Below are 21,297 nucleotides of genomic sequence, written 5' to 3' on the forward strand. Positions count from 1 at the left end.
AGTCTGGGTGCCCCATTAGACTCAAAGGAGACTGAACAAGCTCTTTTAGTTGCTTTCCAAAGCCCTCTCTTTCAATGTGGCTTTTTAAATTTTAAACATGAAAAGCTGATCCCCATCCTGGAACTCCCTCTCAGTGACTGTGAACTGCAGTTGGCAAGAAAGAGATATAATTGATACCTTCACATCCACACAGTCGAGTTTTTCATTTCCCTTCTCTTACGAGATTAAGTCTCTGTTATTCACTTCCTTTTGTTTCAGTGGATTTTCTGGAGGAAGGAAAGACAATACCCTGGGTTAATTCTTCGATGTTTAACCTGCTAATCTTGTCACAGAATTTAAATACTCATGGAACTGAATACTCATAGCACTGCATAACAGCTGCCTGAGCTGTGTCTGTATACTACTTGTACTTCTAAAAGCCTTACTCTATTAACTGCATGACTCAAATTGTGCTGCAGAAATGGTTTCATTGTAATCAGTCTAGATGTTCCTGTTAAAAATTCTTTTTTTCTAGTTGAGAGCCAGGGATAATGACTTTTACTCAACAGTGCTAGGTGATCTTTGTGTAACACCTGTGTTTATAGAAAAAAAAAAAAAAAAAAAGAGACCCTGAAATAACAGGATAATAAAAAAAATACAGGAGGGAATCTTTCCATAATGTATACATGTATCAAATCATTACATTGTACCCTTTAAATAGTTTATACTTTTATTTATCAGTAATAACTCAATAAAGGTGAAAAAAAGTATAAGAAACAAGATGTGGCCTGAGAATTCATGATGAAATGGCAAAGGCAAAAGAGGAATTTCATGAGAATTCTTAAGGACAGTCAAAGGTCCAGGTCTGGAGAAACAGCTTGGCAAAACTGACATCCATCTCCTACCTTCCTGTCCTCTGGGCCAGTGTTCTCAACATTAACCTGCATCTGAATCACATGTATGCCTTGTGAAAACTCACACTGCTGGCCGAAACCCCCAATTTATTGGATGTTGTCTGAGAATCTGCATTTCTAAGAAGCTTCCAGATGATACGTATGTGTTGGTTAGGGGTGCACAGTCTCAGAAATGTGTCTCTAATACTACCACCCAAATCCTAGTTTTTATTGGTCCAAGGGCATGAGAATTAGGAACATATGGCTTTAGAGGAGGAAGTGATAAGGAGAAAGGAATTTCAGTTAGCAGCCACTGGGCCATCTAGCTGGAATGCTTTCTTTCTATTCACACACTCATAAAATACGCTTCAAACACTGTGATACAAGCAACAAGAATGGTTTGGGTGTCCTTATGGGCCAAAAACCCCGTTTTTTTCAGAGTGCTTTCATACTCCTCAACCCATCTCATTCTCCAAGAACACTGTGAGGTTAAGAAACAAGTTATAATTATTCTCATTTTGCAAATTAAAAAAAAAAAGACTAAATTAAAGATAAATCCATCTATGGTTTTCCAAGTTCAGAGTTCCAGAGATGGAACCATTACCTAAGTTTTCTTACTGCTAATTTAGTGCTCTTTTTACTACATCACTATGGCTTTTAAATAAGACAAGTATCAGATATCAGGGGCTGCTCAATGAGTCCCTGTATATAAAAGTAATGAGCCCTGGCAGCACGGCTGAGATGAGAGTGAGGGAAATGAGACACTCATCTCATACACAAAATCTTTGGGGACTCCAGAAAACAAAGTAATCAAGAAAGTAATGATTGAATGTAATTTTTTTTTTTTTTTGCGGTACGTGGGCCTCTCACTGCTGTGGCCTCTCCCGTTGCGGAGCACAGGCTCCAGACACGCAGGCCCAGCGGCCATGGCTCACGGGCCCAGCTGCTCCGCGGCATGTGGGATCTTCCCAGAGCAGGGCATGAACCCATGTCCCCTGCATCGGCAGGCGGACTCTCAACCACTGCGCCACCAGGGAAGCCCTGAATGTAATAATTTTAAAGTCAAATTTAATGCAAAAATTAATAAGTAAAATCATCATAAAAACGAGTCATTTGTTTGTCTTACAATCGGAATTTTGATGCAATGGAAATACCATTTGCTCTTGTGTTGTGTAATGGGAACATTTCCAATCAGCCCATGGTCCCTGGATCCAGCCAGGAAGGGTTGAGAATGTCAACAACGGTGTATGAACAGACTGGACAACGTGAGTCTTTATATATAGTGCTGTCTGTTGATTGTAGGGCTTACATGATCATTTTCTATTGAATTTAAAATACGGAGGGATGCTTTGATAATTGTATATGGAGCACACAGTTTTTGTTTCACTTCCTGCTACCATGTGCTTCTCTACAAGCCAGTGCTTAATGGGTTAATTCTTGATATATGGAGATTTTTGGAGTTTCTATTTAGATCTGAACAACAAAGAGAAGGAAGATGGAAAAAAGAATTTATCTCTAATGTGAAAGACTTTAGTTAGTACCCACTTCAATAATGTCAGTTTCCAGGAAGAATAATGGCTTTGGAAACTGATTTGACTTCTCAGCTCGGCTATGACAATTTGGCCATTCAGGGTCACAATTCCCGAAGAATTGTGAAGAAAGAAAAACTGAAGAAAAGGAGTGGCCAAGGTGGGACATTTCTGGCATCAGGAATGTGAGATATAAAATTATTTTAAATATGTTAATTTGGCTCATGTAATTAATAGCAGTCCAACATTTCATGGTCTGTACATTTAAAATCTTTGTTTCTGCAAGTGGTTTGTTTATTCCTGATAGAGTTTACTTGTAGACACTTCTATTTTAACATAAATGATTTTGACAGAAGAGATTGCATAAGGTTTCCTAATTCTCTGAACACCTCCTCTCACCACCACCACTTCACCTCTTCAATTTTGTACATAATCAAAGTAATTACAACTGTCATTGTTAGAGTCAGGTTAATGAGGAAAGTAATTTTCTGGGGTGCTTTTAAATAATGCAGATTCCCAGACTCTGTCCTAGATATTCTAAATTCGATAGGCATGGGATAAAGACCAGTCATTTGCATTTTTAACAAACACTCTGATGTCTGTAATATAGGCTGTGGCCCACAGGTCATGGTCCCTGGGAAGCAGACTCTGCAACAAAGATTTGCTTGCAGAAAATTTGTTGGGAAATGCTCTTGGGATCAGGTCCTGTGGTGAAAGGGCAAGTGGGCAGAGAGAGAAGATGCACAATAGCATTGGCTATCCTATGAAACTCTGGTGCTCTGATGGGTCTTCAGAGATGTTGGAAATGGAATAGAGACTGGGACCTTTTTCCCTCACCTCCACCAAGCAGTCACTGTATACAGGCTGCCATGGGGAAGGAGACCCAGTACTGGATGAGGCCAGGTGACTCTTTTCCTAAGAGCATGGCAGCTGAGAGGGGGCTGGACAGAAACCGGCATCCAGGCTGTGCCACGACATTGCCCAGCCAGGAGTCAGGTGGGGTCACATGGCAAGTACTTGCCAATAGACTGTGGTCAGAAGTGATACCTTCACTTCTAAGCTGAACTCTTTAAGAGCAGGCATGTGATCCCTTAGCTATCTCTTCTGACCCACATACTCCAGAGAGTGCAGCTACAACATTGTTGGGTCTCCATGACCCTGGGTTCCTGAGGACTAACGTAGAACTGATCCCCTGAGCCAACCTGCAATGAAAGTGCGACATGAACTAGAAAAAACTAAGTGATTTCAAGCTACCTGGATTTCAGCATTAGTTTTCTACCACAGCATTATCCGGGCTAACCTTACTAAAACAATGGTCAGGTTGCAGTCATACAGTAAATTGCATTGGATCGGAATTATCTAGTGATATTTATGATTAGACTGAAAGTACACCTTAAGGCTCTTACCAGGTTCAGAGTTTGTAGAAATAATGTCTTGGGAAAGCAGATAACAATTCTCAGATGACAAAGGGGAATTTTCATCTGCTGTATCAGATTGGATGCCACTTTGGTTGTGTGCTTCCCTCTGCCACCTACTATAAAAAAGATAAAGCATCCCCCTTTAGTATACTCAAAACATGATAAAGAGAAATCATGTCATTGTGTTGTTCTATATAAGAGTGAATACAATAAAAAAAAAATAGAATTTTCCCTGGTGCCAAAGGGGAAGGAGACTTCCCAACCCTCCATTTTCTTAGAGAATTTTCTTCAGAAAATTTGTAATTGAAAATTATTTCTCTGTCCCTTGGAGATGCATGTAACTCTCTTCAAAAAGTTAAATAAGCCTCTTGCCTGTTCTATAGTCTAAGAATTTTTTTTTTTTTCTTAAGGGCCTTGGAGCTATTTAAAATATAAACGACGAGGAAAACAGCATCTCCTTCTGCCTGTCTCCACAGGAGTTTAACCTAGACACCAGTGCTCCAAGTTGGAACAGCCAGCCTTCTATAGAGACAGGAGACGTTTTATTTTTCCTCTGCATAAAGGCAATTAAGTAACACAAGTGGCCACTCGATTGCCAGATGAATCTTGGATGAGCTATATGTACCAAACAGTGCTGTCAATTCACCACACTTGATGATGATACAATTTATCTTAAGAACATGTATGGAATGGGTTATAGCTGTCTGGCTATCAAAAAGGATGAAATTTCTTTCTGTCTTTGCAATCCCTTTATTGGATTTCTTGTCACGTGTGTCACAGTCTGGTTTAATGGTTATTCAATAATAGAACTGTTTGATCCTTTTTTACCTTTGTGGAGAAGACATACTGGGCTGGCAGGAGATTTTCTTCTACTTATTTTCCCCAACACTTATAACATAAATCGCTATAGGGAAAACATGGCTCCTGATCAATTATTCTGAAATGAATTGATCATTGTTTTGTATATCCTCCGACTTTTAACTGTTGTACCCAGCAACCCATAAATCAAGCAATCGCATTTAATCATGCCCGGCTGACTGGTGCACCTAGATACCTTGAGAGGGTTCTCAGAATATTTGATTAGCCTCGATTTGCATAGTCAATGAGTACTTCAATGAGATGATTTTTACACTTGTAATAGATAATTAATGTCAACCTATGTTTTATTTTTCCAGATGAAAATTTTCTGTGCTTATGTTTCAGAGTATAGAGATCTAGGACTTCAGCATCCAGTCTGCACTGGGACTGTACGTGAATTGGGAGAGTCCCGCAATAGTGCCAAAGGGGGAGAATAATCTTAGGATTATCTGTGAGCATTTGTCTCGCTTCCTTGTGAAGGCACAGCAGCCATCTAGTGAGACTTAAATTGTCAAAAAGTATGTAGAGGCCCAACTCTCAGTCCATTTTGATGACCTTCTATTTATTGGCGAAGGAGGGATCCCCAACCCCAAATTATACGAGGTAGCTGAACGTGTAACAGGCTACACTGGACAGATGGGATTGGTGACGGCTTATTAATCACTTATAGTCACAGCCCAGGCAAGGAGGACACCACCTGCCATCAGGGCCACCTGGGGGCTGCACTTAGGAGCAGAGGGAACCAGCAGGGGCCACAGGAGTTAGGCTTTTTTGTAACAAGAGGTTTTATCCTCAGGAGGATTAAATTGATTTGCTTAATAATTTTGTGGGCAAAACTATTCTGGTTTTGAAGGCATTTTCAAATGTAATAATCACTAAAAAGTCAATGTTAGACCAAGAGAAACTTTTGTCCAAATACAAAATTTATTGTAAAATGTATATAAATTTGAAAAATACATATACAGTAGTAATGCAACTTTTATTGTAATTTAGAATTAATGTAACTGTGATGTTTTTTCATTCAAACGTTTTAGGAACTTTATAGAATAAGAGTTAAGTAAATATATGTTGGGCTCCATGAAACAAAATTTTGCTAAGATTCCACTAAAAAATAAGAGAACACATTAAATAGTTCATCTATTTGATAGAGATTTTCTTCTCTGTATAAGTAATCATGGGATCACGTGTCCTATAACACACAAAATATAATTAAGCTAACCAAGCAAACTCCTATTTAGAAAGCAGTATGTCAGATTTATAGCAAAATCTTAAGCTCAATTAGAGGAAGAATTAGATTCTTTTTTTCTGACAATTAAAAAAAATTGCTTGGATGATTAACAAAAAAAAAAAAAGGAAGAGTGAATAGGAAACCATAAAAGGAAATCGTGTTATATAAAATGAGTAAAGATCTTGGCCATAGCAGCCAGATTCCAGTATGATGTATTCATTCTGGCAAATCATAGCATCATTTGGTTGCATATGTTAGGTTTAGAGTCTCCTGGTTTATGTTTTCAAGAGCTAGAAAAGGATTCGGAATTGAAACAAATTGAATTAGGAAATCTGGTGTAACTGGTATTTTATAAGAATAACAAGAAACTTAAGCAAAATATAAGAAAATATATTAACATGAATAAGATGATAAAATATTAGCCATTGTAGATAAATATATGAATTACATGTAAATAAGAATTAGGTAAAACAAAATCAAATTTAATATAGAAAATGCAGTCGTATACCTTGGATAGTTTTCCTCTAATTAAGAAGGTCATTTTACTTCGTATACATCCGGCTTGTGAGAATCCTGGGGGTGACAATTGGAGAAAGTCCAATTCCCGTGTTCTAATCAATGTTAACAGTTAGTGGGTAACAAACCACACAGGCAGGGTAGTTCCAAGTCCCTCTGATGTGGTATGTGGATTCTGGGAGTATTTTTCACTAAAAACAAAAAAGACAAAGAAAACCGAATTAGAAGAGGGAAATACATTTAATTTTGTACAAAAAGACCAATTTAAAAATTTATCACAGGGCTTCCCTGGTGGCAAAGTGGTTAAGAATCTGCCTGCCAATGCAAGCCTTGGTCCGGGAAGATCCCACATGCCACGGAGCAACATGCGCGATGAGCCACAACTACCAAGCCTGCGCTCTAGAGACCATGAGCCAAAACTACTGAAGCCCGCACACCTAGAGCCCATGCTCCGCAACAAGAGAAGCCACCACAATGAGAAGCCCGCGCACCACAACCAAGAGTAGCCCCCAGTCGCCGCAACTAGAGAAAGCCTGCACACAGTAACAAACACCCAACACAGCCAAAAATAAAATATAATAAAGTAAAAAAATTTATCACATATATAATCAATCTCTTAAAAAGACTCAAACCAACAAAGAAGCAGAGACTGTTCAAAAGTCATTCATTATAGCACAAAACTTTTTCTAACTCGCTACCAATGTCAGCATCTGATCATTTTTGGAAATCAAGGTATTAGATCCTAACATACTTTTTTTTTTTTTTTTTTTATCCTTTTTATATGTTGCTGGATTCGGTGTGCTGTTATTTTGTTGAGAATTTTACCATCTAGATTAACAAGGGAATTCCCTAGGGATATTAATCTATAATTTTCTTGTGATGTCTTTGTCAAGTTTTTGTATCAGGTTAAAACCGGCCTCATATAATGAGTTGGGAAGTGTTTTCTCCTCTTCCATTTTTTGGAAGAGTTTATAAAGGATTCATATTCTTTGAACTTTTGGTAGAATTCACCAGTAAACCTACTGGACTTGGGCTTTTCTTTGTGGGAAATTTTTGATTTCTAATTCAATCTGTTGTTATAAGTCTGTTAAGATTTCTGCTTCATTTTAAGTTAGTTTTGGAAGTTTATCTCTGTCTAGAATTTTGTCCATTTCATCTAAGTTATCTAGTTTGTTAACATATGGTTGTTGACAGTATTCCCATAATCTTTTATCATTACAGATCAGTAATGATGCCCCCTTTTAATTCCTCATTAGTTTGAATATTCTCTCTTTTTTTCTTGGTCAGTATATATAAAGATTTGTCAATTTTGCTTATCTTTTCAAAGAACTAAACTTGTTTTCGAAAGAACAGAACTTTTGGCTTTATTCCCTTTTTCTAATATTTTGTATTCTCTATTTCATCTATTTATAATCTTTATTATTTCCTTCCTTCTGCTTGCTTTGGACTTGGTTTACTTTTTTTTTTCTAATTTCTTAAGGTGGAAGGGTAAGTTATTAATTTGAGATCACATTTTTTCTTATAGGTGATTACAGCTATAAATTTCCATCTGAGCATCTTTACTTACTTTAGTTGCATCTCATAAGTTTTGGTATATTATGTTTTCATTTTTATTCATCTAAACGTATTTTCTAATTTCCCTTGAGATTTCTTCTTTGATCGACTCGTTATGTAAGAATGTATTGATTAATTTCCATGTATTTGTGAATTTCCGAATTTCCTTATTGATTTCTAATTTCAGTGTGGTTGGGGAAAATACTTTGTATCATTTAAACCCTTTTAACTTTACTTAGGTTTGTTATATAGGCTAGCACATGGTCTATTCTGAAGAATGTTTCATGTGTAATGAGAAGAATGTGTGTTCTAATGTTTCTGGGTAGAGTGTTATACAGATGTCTTCTAGGTCTGTGGAGTTTATAGTGTTGTTAAATCTTCTTTTCTTTATTGATATTCTGCCTATTCGTTCTACCCAATGTTGAAAGTGGGGTATTGATGTCTCCAACTTTTGCTGTTGAATTGTCTATTTCTCCATTTCTCCCTTCAGTTCTGCTCAGTTTTACTTCACATATTTTTGGAGTCTGTTCCCAGTTGCATATGTGTTTAAAGTAGTTATATGTTCCCGATGGAATGACCCTTTTATCACTGTGAAATGGTCCTCTTTATCTCTGGTAATGTTTTTTTGTCTGTTTTTTTTTTTTTCTTTTTTAACATCTTTATTGAGGTATAATTGCTTTACAATGGTGTGTTAGTTTCTGCTTTATAACAAAGTGAATCAGTTATACATATACATATGTTCCCATATCTCTTCCCTCTTGTGTCTCCCTCCCTCCCACCCTCCCTATCCCACCCCTCCAGGCGGTCACAAAGCACCGAGCCAATATCCCTGTGCCATGCGGCTGCTTCCCACTAGCTATCTACCTTACTACATTTGTTAGTGTGTATATGTCCATGACTCTCTCTCGCCCTGTCACAGCTCACCCTTCCCCCTCCCCATAACCTCAAGCCCGTTCTCTAGGAGGTCTGCGTCTTTATTCCTGCCTTACCCCTAGGTTCTTCATGACATTTTTTTTCCTTAAATTCCATATATATGTGTTAGCATACGGTATTTGTCTTTTTCTTTCTGACTTACTTCACTCTGTATGACAGACTCTAGGTCCATCCACCTCATTACAAATAGCTCAATTTCGTTTCTTTTTATGGCTGAGTAATATTCCATTGTATATATGTGCCACATCTTCCTTATCCATTCATCCGATGATGGGCACTTAGGTTGTTTCCATCTCCGGGCTATTGTAAATAGAGCTGCAATGAACATTTTGGTACATGACTCTTTTTGAATTTTGGTTTTCTCAGGGAATATGCCCAGTAGTGGGTCATATGGTAGTTCTATTTGTAGTTTTTTAAGGAACCTCCATACTGTTCTCCAGAGTGGCTGAACCAATTCACATTCCCACCAGCACTGCAAGAGTGTTCCCTTTTCTCCACACCCTCTCCAGCATTTATTGTTTCTAGATTTTTTGATGATGGCCATTCTGACTGGTGTGAGATGATATCTCATTGTAGTTTTGATTTGCATTTCTCTAATGATTAATGATGTTGAGCATTCTTTCATGTGTTTGTTGGCAGTCTGTATATCTTCTTTGGAGAAATGTCTATTTAGGTCTTCTGCCCATTTTCGGATTGAGTTGTTTGTTTTTTTGTTATTGAGCTGCATGAGCTGCTTGTAAATTTTGGAGATTAATCCTTTGTCAGTTGCTTCATTTGCAAATATTTTCTCCCATTCTGAGGGTTGTCTTTTGGTCTCGCTTATGGTTTCCTTTGCTGTGCAAAAGCTTTGAAGTTTCATTAGGTCCCATTTGTTTGTGTTTTTATTTCCATTACTCTAGGAGGTGGGTCAGAAAGGATCTTGCTGTGATTTATGTCATAGAGTGTTCTGCCTATGTTTTCCTCTAAGAGTTTGATAGTTTCTGGCCTTACATGTAGGTCTTTAATCCATTTTGAGCTTATTTTTGTGTATGGTGTTAGGGAGTGATCTAATCTCATACTTTTATATGTAGCTGGCCAGTTTTCCCAGCACCACTTATTGAAGAAGCTGTCCTTTCTCCACTGTACATTCCCGCCTCCTTTATCAAAGATAAGGTGTCCATATGTGCGTGGGTTTACCTCAGGGCTTTCTATCCTATTCCATTGATCTATCTTTCTGTTTTTGTGCCAGTACCATACCGTCTTGATTACTGTAGCTTTGTAGTATAGTCTGAAGTCAGGGAGCTTGATTCCTCCAGCTCCTTTTTTCATTCTCAAGATTGCTTTGGCTATTCGGGGTCTTTTGTGTTCCCATACAAATTGCAAAATTTTTTGTTCTAGTTCTGTGAAAAATGCCAGTGGTAGTTTGATAGGGATTGCATTGAATCTATAGATTGCTTTGGGTAGTAGAGTCATTTTCACAATGTTGATTCTTCCAATCCAAGAACAGGGTATATCTCTCCATCTGTTTGTATCATCTTGAATTTCTTTCATCAGTGTCTTATAATTTTCTGCATACAGGTCTTTTGTCTCCTTAGGTAGGTTTATTCCTAGATATTTTATTCTTTTTGTTGCAATGGTAAAGGGGAGTGTTTTCTTGATTTCACTTTCAGATTTTTCATCATTAGTATATAGGAATGCCAGAGATTTCTGTGCATTAATTTTGTATCCTGCCACTTTACCAAATTCATTGATTAGCTCTAGTAGTTTCCTGGTAGCATCTTTAGGATTCTCTATGTATAGGATCATGTCATCTGCAAACAGTGACAGCTTTACTTCTTCTTTTCCAATTTGGATTCTTTTTATTTCCCTTTCTTCTCTGATTGCTGTGGCTAAAACTTCCAAAACTATGTTGAATAAGAGTGGTGAGAGTGGGCAACCTTGTCTTGTTCCTGATCTTAGTGGAAATGCTTTCAGTTTTTCACCATTGAGGATGATGTTTGCTGTGGGCTTGTCATATATGGCCTTTATTATGTTGAGGAAAGTTCCCTCTATGCCTACTTTCTGCAGGGTTTTTATCATAAATGGGTGTTGAATTTTGTCAAAAGCTTTCTCTGCATCTATTGAGATGATCATATGGTTTTTCTCCTTCAATTTGTTAATATGGTTTATCACATTGATAGATTTGCGTATATTGAAGAATCTTTGCATTCCTGGAATAAACCCCACTTGGTCATGGTGTATGATCCTTTTAATGTGCTGTTGGATTCTGTTTGCTAGTATTTTGTTGAGGATTTTTGCATCTATGTTCATCAGTGATATTGGCCTGTAGTTTTCTTTCTTTGTGACATCCTTGTCTGGTTTTGGTATCAAGGTGATGGTGGCCTTGTAGAAGGAATTTGGGAGTGTTCCTCCCTCTGCTATATTTTGGAAGAGTTTGAGAAGGATAGGTGTTAGCTCTTCTCTAAATGTTTGATAAAATTCGCCTGTGAAGCCATCTGGTCCTGGGCTTTTGTTTGTTGGAAGATTTTTAATCACAGTTTCAATTTCAGTGCTTATGATTGGTCTGTTCATATTTTCTATTTCTTCCTGATTCAGTCTTGGCACATTGTGCATTTATAAGAATTAGTCCATTTCATCCAGATTGTCCATTTTATTGGCATAGAGTTGCTTGTAGTAATCTCTCATGATCTTTTTTATTTCTGCAGTGTCAGTTGTTACCTCTCCTTTTTCATTTCTAATTCTATTGATTTCAGTCTTCTCCCTTTTTTTCTTGATGAGTCTGGCTAGTGGTTTATCTATTTTGTTTATCTTTTCAAAGAACCAGCTTTTAATTTTATTGATCTTTGCTATTGTTTCCTTCATTTCTTTTTCATTTATTTCTGATCTGATTTTTATGATTTCTTTCCTTCTGCTAGCTTTGGGGTTTTTTTTGTTCTTCTTTCTGTAATTGCTTGAGGTGCAAGGTTAGGTTGTTTATTCGAGATGTTTCCTGCTTCTTAAGGTGGGCTTGTATTGCTATAAACTTCCCCCTTAGAACTGCTTTTGCTGCATCCCATAGGTTTTGGGTCGTTGTGTCTCCATTGTCATTTGTTTCTAGGTATTTTTTTTTATTTCCTCTTTGATTTCTTCAGTGATCACTTCATTATTAAGTAGTGTATTGTTTAGCCTCCATGTGTTTGTATTTTTTACAGATCTTTTCCTGTAATTGATATCTAGTCTCATGGCGTTGTGGTCAGAAAAGATGCTTGATACAATTTCAATTTTCTTAAATTTACCAAGGCTTGATTTGTGACCCAAGATATGGTCTATCCTGGAGAATGTTCCATGAGCACTTGAGAAAAATGTGTATTCTGTTGGTTTTGGATGGAGTGTCCTATAAATATCCATTAAGTCCATCTTGTTTAATGTATCATTTAAAGCTTGTGTTTCCTTATTTATTTTCATTTTGGATGATCTGTCCATTGGTGAAAGTGGGGTGTTTCAGTCCCCTACTATGAATGTGTTACTGTTGATTTCCCCTTTTATGGCTGTTAGTATTTGCCTTATGTATTGAGGTGCTCCTATGTTGGGTGCATAAATATTTACAATTGTTATATCTTCTTCTTGGATCGATCCCTTGATCATTATGTAGTGTCCTTCTTTGTCTCTTTTAATAGTCCTTATTTTAAAGTCTATTGTGTCTGATATGAGAATTGCTACTCCAGCTTTCTTTTGGTTTCCATTTGCATGGAATATCTTTTTCCATCCCCTTACTTTCAGTCTGTATGTGTCTCTAGGTCTGAAGTGGGTCACTTGTGGACAGCATATATAAGGGTCTTGTTTTTGTATCCATTCAGCCAATGTGTGTCTTTTGGTGGGAGCATTTAGTCCATTTACAATTATCGATATGTATGTTCCTATTCCCATTTTCTAAATTGTTTTGGGTTCATTATTTTAGGTCTTTTCCTTCTCTTGTGTTTCTTGTCTAGAGAAGTTCCTTTAGCATTTGTTGTAAAGCTGGTTTGGTGGTGCTGAACTCTCTCAGCTTTTGCTTGTCTGTAAAGGTTTTAATTTCTCCATTAAATCTGAATGAGATCCTTGCTGGGTAGAGTAGTCTTGACTGCAGGTTTTTCTCCTTCATCACTCTCAGTATGTCCTGCCACTCCCTTCTGGCTTGTAGGGTTTCTGCTGAGAGATCAGCTGTTAACCTTATGGGGATTCCATTATGTGTTATTTGTTGTTTTTCCCTTGCTGCTTTTAATATGCTTTCTTTGTATTTAATTTTTGACAGTTTGATTAATATGTGTCTTGGCATATTTCTCCTTGGATTTATCCTGTATGGGACTCTCTGTGCTTCCTGGACTTGATTAACTATTTCCTTTCCCATATTAGGGAAGTTTTCAACTATAATCTCTTCAAATATTTTCTCAGTCCCTTTCTTTTTCTCTTCTTCTTCTGGAACCCCTATAATTCGAATGTTGGTGCATTTAATGTTGTCCCAGAGGTCTCTGAGACTGTCCTCAGTTCTTTTCATTCTTTTTTCTTTATTCTGCTCTGCAGTAGTTATTTCCACTATTTTATCTTCCAGGTCACTTATCCGTTCTTCTGCCTCAGTTATTCTGCTATTGATCCCATCTAGAGTACTTTTAATTTCATTTATTGTGTTGTTCATCATTGTTGCTTCATCTTTATTCCTTCCAGGTCCTTGTTAACTGTTTCTTGCATTTTGTCTATTCTATTTCCAAGATTTCGGATCATCCTTACTATCATTATTCTGAATTCTTTTTCAGGTAGACTGGCTTTTCCTCTTCATTTGTTAGGTCTGGTGCATTTTTATCTTGCTCCTTTATCTGCTGTGTGTTTTTCTGTCTTCTCATTTTGCTTATCTTACTGTGTTTGGGGTCTCCTTTTTGCAGACTGCAGGTTCGTAGTTCTCGCTGTTTTTGATGTCTGTCTCCAGTGGCTAAGGTTGGTTCAGTGGGTTGTGTAGGCTTCCTGGTGGAGGGGACTAGTGCCTGTATTCTAGTGGATGAGGCTGGATCTTGTCTCTCTAGTGGGCAGGTTCACGTCTGGTGGTGTGTTTTGGGGTGTCTGTGGCCTTATTATGATTTTAGGCAGCCTCTCTGCTAATGGGTGCGGTTGTGTTCCTGTTTTGCTAGTTGTTTGGCATAGGTTGTCCAGCACTGTAGCTTGCTGGTCGTTGAGTGAAGCTGGGTGCTGGTGTTAAGATGGAGGTCTCTGGGAGATTTTCGCCGTTTGATATTATGTGGAGCTGGGAGGTCTCTTGTTGACCAGTGTCCTGAAGTTGGCTCTCCTACCTCAGAGGCAGAGCCCTGACTCCTGGCTGGAGCACCAAGAGCCTTTCATCCACACGGCTCAGAATAAAAGGGAGAAAAAGTAGAGAGAATTAGTAGAAGTTTGAGGAAAGAAAGAAGGAAAGGAGGGAAGGAAGGAAGGAAGGAAGGAAGGAAGAAAGAAAGAAAGAAGCAAAGAAGGAAAGAAGGCAAGAAGGAAAGAAAGGAGGGAGGGAGGGAGGAAGGAAGGAGGGAAAAAAGGAAAAAAGACAGAAAGAAGATACAGTAAAAATAAAATAAAGTATAATAAAGTTATTGAATTAAAAAATTCTTATTTAGAAAAAAAAAGGGACGGATAGAACCTTAGGACAAATGTTGGAAGCAAAGCTATACAGACAAAATCTTACACAGAAGCATACACATACACCCTCACTAAGAGAGGTAAATGGGGAAAAATCATAAATCTTGCTGTCAGAGACCACCTCCTCAATTTGGGATGATTCGTTGTCTAAAGGAGGGAAGGAAGGAAGGAAAGAAAGAAAGAAAGAAAGAAGGTAAAGTATAATAACGTTATTAAAATTAAAATTAATTATTAAGAAAAAAATTTAAAAAAAAAACCATGGACGGATAGAACCCTAGGACAAATGGTGGAAGCAAGACTATACAGACAAGATCTCACACAGAAGCATACACATACACATTCACAAAAAGAGGAAAAGGGAAAAAAAATCATAGATCTTGCTCCTAAAGTCCACTTCCTTAATTTGGGATGATTGGTTGTCTATTCAGGTATTCCACAGATGCAGGGTATATCAAGTTGATTGTGGAGCTTTAATCCGCTGCTCCTGAGGCTGCTGGGAGAGATTTCCCTTTCTCTTCTTTGTTCTCACAGCTCCCAGGGGCTCAGCTTTGGATTTGGACCTGCCTCTGTGTGTAGGTCGCTGGAGGGCGTCTGTTTTTTGCTCAGACAGGACGGGGTTAAAGGAGCCGCTGATTCGGGGGCTCTGGCGCACTCAGGCCGGCGGGGGGGGAGGGGCAACTGCGTGCGAGGCGGGCCTGCGGTGGCAGAGGTCGGCGTGACTTTGCACCAGCCTGAGGCCTGCCGTGCGTTCTCCCGGGGAAGTTGTCCCTGGATCCCGGGAACCTGGCAGTGGCGGGCTGCACAGGCTCCGCGGAAGAGTGGTGTGGAGAGTGACCTGTGCTCGCACACAGGCCCCCTTGGTGGCGGCAGCAGCAGCCTTAGCGTCTCCCGCCCGTCTCTGCGGTCCGCGCTTTTAGCCGCAGCTCGCGCCCGTCTCTGGGGTTCGCGCTTTTAGCCGCGGCTCGCGCCCGTCTCTTCGGTTCCTTTAAGCAGCGTTCTTAAACCCCTCTCCTCACGCACCAGGAAACAAAGAGGGAAGAAAAAGTCTCCTGCCTCTTCGGCAGGTCCAGACTTTTCCCCGGACTCCCTCCCGGCTAGCTGTGGTGCACTAACCCCTTCAGGGTATGTTCAAGCCGCCAACCCCAGTCCTCTCCCTGCGCTCCGTCGGAAACCGAAACCCGAGCCTCAGAGCCTCAGCTCGCAGCCCCGCCCGCCCCGGCGGGGGAGCAGACAAGCCTCTCGGGCTGGTGAGTGCCGGTCGGCACCGATCCTCTGTGCGGGAATCCCCCCGCTTTGCCCTCCGCACCCCTGTGGCTGTGCATTCCTCCGCGGCTTCGAAGCTCCCCCCCTGCCTCCCGCAGTCTCCGCCCGCGAAGGGGCTTCCTAGTGTGTGGAAACTTTTCCTCCTTCACAGCTCCCTCCCACTGGTGCAGGTGCCGTCCCTATTCTTTTCTCTGTTTATTCTTTTTTATTTTGCCCTACCCAGGTACGTGGGGGGTTTCTTGCCTTTTGGGAGGTCTGAGGTCTTCTGCCAGCGTTCAGTAGGTGTTCTGTAGGAGTTGTTCCACGTGTAGATATATTTCTGGTGTATCTGTGGGGAGCAAGGTGATCTCCGCGTCTTACTCTTCCGCCATCTTCCTCTCATTCCCCTCCTAACATACTTTTTTAACTGCACAATTTTACTCAGGATCCTCTGTAATTTGAAATAGAGTAAAGAAATTGCTATTATCATTGGCAACTCACCATTTTAAATTAGAAAACACTTATCACCACAGCAAATTTGTTATAATAATATATGCAAAGACGTGACATTTTAAAATTCAGTTGACCATGAGAATACTGATTGCAGATCCACCTCTTATCTGATGGTATTATTTAGCTAGATCTTCTGCTTAGCTTGTATATAGCTTGAACAGACACACACACACGTTATATACACATATATGAAACTACATGTACATATAGAAGTATGTGATTCCATATGCAAATATATTCAAAATGATTATATATAATATGCATGTATATTTCAAATACTATATATACATTCGGAATACACACACACACACACACACACACACACACACACACACATATATATAAACTTCATGTAAGAGCTGAAAAGAAACTGTGTCCTCTTAAATTCTCTCACTGTTCTCACTTGGTAAATCGGCTCCAGCCCCTAGGGATTGTTTCTCAGACAACACCTTCATCTGAGTTGTCAACAGCCTAATTGTAACTTATTCTTACCATGTAATTATGTGGTAGGTTATTTTTCCCTTCCAGGCAGTAATTGCTTGAAATGAAAGAATGTTTCTTTCATCATACATTTTATATGAGCAGCAAAGGACTAGGTACATAGGAACAGAACACAAATTTTAATTGATAGGAAGAAAGGAGGGAGAGAGGGAAGACAGGAAAGACAGAAGTCAGACAGAGGCTTTATGTGATCTGTCTCTACCATTGAGGGCCCACCAGATATAAATCTCTACCGGTCCCTGGACCAGGATTCAATTAAACCTTGAAGAAGAGCAATCAAACAATACTCTGCGGTATTTCCAGTAATTTCAGAGTTTTGTTCACTCTCTCATGACACAGGGAAGGGAGGAAAAAAACATAATATCGGGAGCAATAAGTTCCTTCATTGATTAAAAAGAGAATCTAAGTTATTTGGGGAAAAGGAATCTTTCCGTAAGGATGCATCCTTACTCTATAATCTACATCTTCCTATTCCACATACTGATCTTCCAAACTCCCATCTCTTTTTATTTATATCTCCCCCCTCGTTGTGACTTGAGGTTTGGAGAATTAATGGTGTAAATATATAATAGAAACTCCAAAACCAAACCTCAGCCAAGTTTTCTAGTTCCCTATGAGGGAAAAAACCATCCTCTCTGAATGTGTTAATACCCGCCTTGCTCAGAGAAATCACTTATCTTCCTGTTAAAAACAAACAACAAACAAATAGGCTTGCAGGCACCAAACCCAGGGGGCAATGTGGGTCAGTGTCTGCAGTGTGTGCGTAGGACAGAAGTGTGACTAAACTACAGGGAAACGGTGGATTAGACGTGGGAACACCAGACATTCAGTCATTACAGCTGCCAGCATGAGGCTGCCATCTGACAGGAGGGATTTCTGTCAACCTGGGAGTGTGGTCTTGCGCCTCATCCAGCAGCCACAGCAGCAAAGGGCTGAAGCAAAAACTCCAAGGTCCTTGTTTGAGGTGACTATTCCTCCAGGGTGAATGATTAGAACACTGGAAGAGTGATTAGGGAACAGTGGGCCTCTGTGTTTTGCCTGTTGTATAAAAGCTGGTGCAAACTGGTTTTCTTTGCATTTAATTAAACTGTTTGATATACTGCAACCAGTGTAGTTACAAGGTGAGTTCACCTGCTTGATTCATTCAGTTTCTCACCAAATATTGACTGATTACATGCACAGGAAATTTTGCTGGTGACTCTAAGGGATAGGTAAGTGAAGCAAATATATAAACTGTATTGTCTTCAAGCTCTGGGGATATAATTTATAAACATAAAAAGTATAATACATTTCTGAATAATATATACAGAAAGAGAAACAAATTATATTACTAACTAGACCTGTATGCTGTAACGAGTCCACATTAAGGCACAGGGGATTTCCAAAGAGGAGTTTGTAGCTTCCAGTTTAGAAATATAAATTAAAGTTCATGTTAAATGTGGAATTTGAGTTAGAGAGAAGGAAGGGTTTACATTACAGTTTGAGGAAGAAAAGATACTTCAGACAAAAAGAATAGCGGGAGGAAAAGCACACAGAAAAATTTCACTTTCGATTCAAAATGGCTTAAGGCTCAGCGTGACTAGCATGTGTGCTACAGATGGCAAATGATGAGAAAACCATTTAAATAGGTTGTTGGCTTCAGAGCATGGAGGAATGACTAACATATATGGGCATCGTTCTATAGGCAATGGGGAAACATTAAATATTTGCGAAAATGAGAGGCGTGTAATAAGTGGTGGTCTTCAGAAAATTGATCTAGCAGCCAGCTCTGGGGAAGAATACACGGAACAGGGAGAGATGAAAGGTAGAGAAAACAGTTGGGAGGGTGCTGTAGCTTCCCAGATCTTCTAGAAGGAAGGAGGGAGAGTAGTTAGTAGATGAATGAGAGATATTTTGGATAGAGAACAAATGATATCTTACAAGTGAACAGAGGTGGAGCTGAAAGAGAAAACTGTCAAAAGAATGACTAATAAGCAACTAAACTTCTGTCCAAAAGTTGTATTTTTTTTTAGAAGCAACAGACTCTGTCAAAAGAAGTGTGATGTTCCTGAGAGCTAAAAAAGTGTCATTATGCCACTGAGAAACTTGATATAAGAAGTATGTTATATATTTTTTGAAAAAGTAATCACTGCTTTTGAACAAGGAATTAAGAACCTTACATGACCTTGTCCTTGTGCCTGAGAAATCAGGGAAGCTGAAGAACGTCACTGAATCAGGGATTCAGAGAAGTTTATGCCAACGGGGCCCCTGCAGGCCCACTACCCTGGTTCCAATTGGGCTGAATCTACTCAGTAAACATTCATATGCCTTATTTCCCAGAGGTTATACCCACGTGTTGTGGGTTGCATTTTTGTCCCCCGCCAAAAGATAAGTTCAAGTCTAATCTCTGGTACCTGTGAATGTAATCTTATTTGAAAATAAGGTCTTTGCAGATGTACTTAAGCGAAAATGAAATTATATTGGATTAGGAGCCACCCTAAGAGAGGCATGGAACTGATTCTTGTCAGAGCTCCAAGAAGGGACCAAACCCGCTGATGCCTTGATGTTGGACTGCTAGCCTCCCGCACTGAGAGAATACATTTCTTTTGGTTTAAGCCACCCAGTTTGTGGTAATTTGTTAAGGCAACCCCGGAAAACTAATCGACTAGTATATAAATTCTAAAGTTAAAGGACAAAAGAAAAATAAACATTTCAGATTCCATGGGGAGAAGAATGGTATCTTCTTGTTTATTGCTATTCTTGATGCCTGTCACACAGTATGTAATTAATGAAAATATTTAGGGAAAAGAATATACGTTTTGTATATTCCTTCTCTGGGATACCATAACTTCCTCAAACAGCTGAAATATGTAAACATGCTGAAGATTAGATAGCAAAATATATACAATAATGCTAATGATTATTTTGTAAGATAGTTAATATGTTGAGTCAGAGGAAGCATCTTGGGAGAAATGAATCTTCAACTTTGTATTGAAAAAATTTCATTTATTCATTTTTTCCTACATATTATTTATTATTTGTCCTCTGTGTGTAATATCATGCTAAATTTAGCTGGAGAGGAGGTAGGGAAGAATCAACATGAAATAAAAAGTGGAAAGGGAACAAATAATATGGGTAATGGGAGCAAGGAAAAGCCCAACACAATGACAGCAGAGTTCCTTATGGGAAGCTTTGTGAAACAATTTGATATTGGCCTTGAATATGAATCAGAAGCAAAAAAATGAGAAGGGCATTTTAGCAAATGTATTTATATTTGTGTTGTCTGTTTCCGAAATTTTGCAGTAGAGAGTATGAAGTGATGAGTACTAACAACTTTGAACAAAAGGAATCTCAGGAATTTGTCATTAGAAATACAGGTGAAAGAGAAAACACAAACATAACTCTGAGAGAATAGCACCATTGGTAATGCTAAAGATTATCACTGGGAAAGTTCGGAAAGTTATTAATTTATGGTGTTGCTGTAGGAAGGTGCAGGTGCTAAATTTAGCTTTACACAGTCAGGTTCGTGTCCTAACAAGTTAGAGATGTAAAAGAGTCCATTTTATTTTCCTGTGTTTGCTGTAAAAATATTACCACAAACATAGCATCTTAAAACAGTGCAAATGAAATCAACTATACTCCAATAAAATTTAAATTTAAAAAATGCAAATGAAATCAACTATAATAAAATTTAAATTAAAAAATACAAATGAAATCAACTATACTCGAATAAAATTTAAATTAAAAAAATGCAAATGAAATCAACTATAAAATAAAATTTAAATTAAAATAAAATTTAAATTAAAATAAAATAAATCTCTAATAAAATTTAAATTAAAAAAATACAAATGAAATCAACTATACTCCTACTCCAATAAAATTTAAATTAAAATAAACAATGCAAATGAAATCAACTATACTCCAATAAAATTTAAATTAAAAAAAAGCAAATGAAATCAACTATACTCCAATAAAATTTAAATTAAAAAAATACAAATGAAATCAACTATACTCCAATAAAATTTAAATGAAAAAAAACAATGCAAATGTATTCTTTTACAGATCTGTAGAGCAGAAGTTTTAAATAACCTATGGGGCTAAAGTCAGTCTTATGAAGCTAGTCAGCAGGGCTGGTTCCTCCTGGAGGTCTCTAGGGGAGAAAGCATTCAAGTCTCTTTCAGCTTCTAGAGGCCACCTCCATTCCTTAAGCTTGTGGCCCCTTCCTTACATCACTCTGAACTTTTACTTCTGTTATCATGTCACATCTTCAACTACTGACTGACTGACTTTTTTGCTCTTATAAGGAGACTTGTGATTATTTTGAGTGTACCTGATAAACCAGATGAATCCCAAGATCTCAAGATCTTTAACTTAACCACATTTGCAAAGTCCCTTTTACCATGTAAGGTAACACATGCACAGGTTCCAAGGATTAGGATGTGAGCATCTGTGGGGTTATTATTCAGCCTACCACAGAGCCCAATAGACAGTTCTGGAAAGAGAGAGAAAATGCCAAGCAAAAGATATTTGCTGATACAGAT

At 38.5% G+C, this 21,297-nt stretch overlaps 1 long non-coding RNA gene across 1 annotated transcript in view; it reads right to left on the reverse strand.

Moving 5' to 3' along the window:
• Nucleotides 1-21,297, reverse strand: part of LOC307197209 — a 169,171-nt gene that overhangs the window by 53,652 nt on the left and 94,222 nt on the right. Inside the window, exons 5-8 of the long non-coding RNA XR_013831351.1 lie at nucleotides 16,028-16,214; nucleotides 6,414-6,612; nucleotides 3,808-3,935; nucleotides 178-266 (exon numbers count right to left, since the gene is read on the reverse strand). This is a non-coding gene — a long non-coding RNA (uncharacterized lncRNA). The remainder of the gene's footprint in view (nucleotides 1-177; nucleotides 267-3,807; nucleotides 3,936-6,413; nucleotides 6,613-16,027; nucleotides 16,215-21,297) is intronic.

The sequence above is a fragment of the Stenella coeruleoalba genome (genome assembly GCF_951394435.1).
Source record: "Stenella coeruleoalba genome assembly, chromosome: 14".
Classification (NCBI taxonomy): domain Eukaryota; kingdom Metazoa; phylum Chordata; class Mammalia; order Artiodactyla; family Delphinidae; genus Stenella; species Stenella coeruleoalba.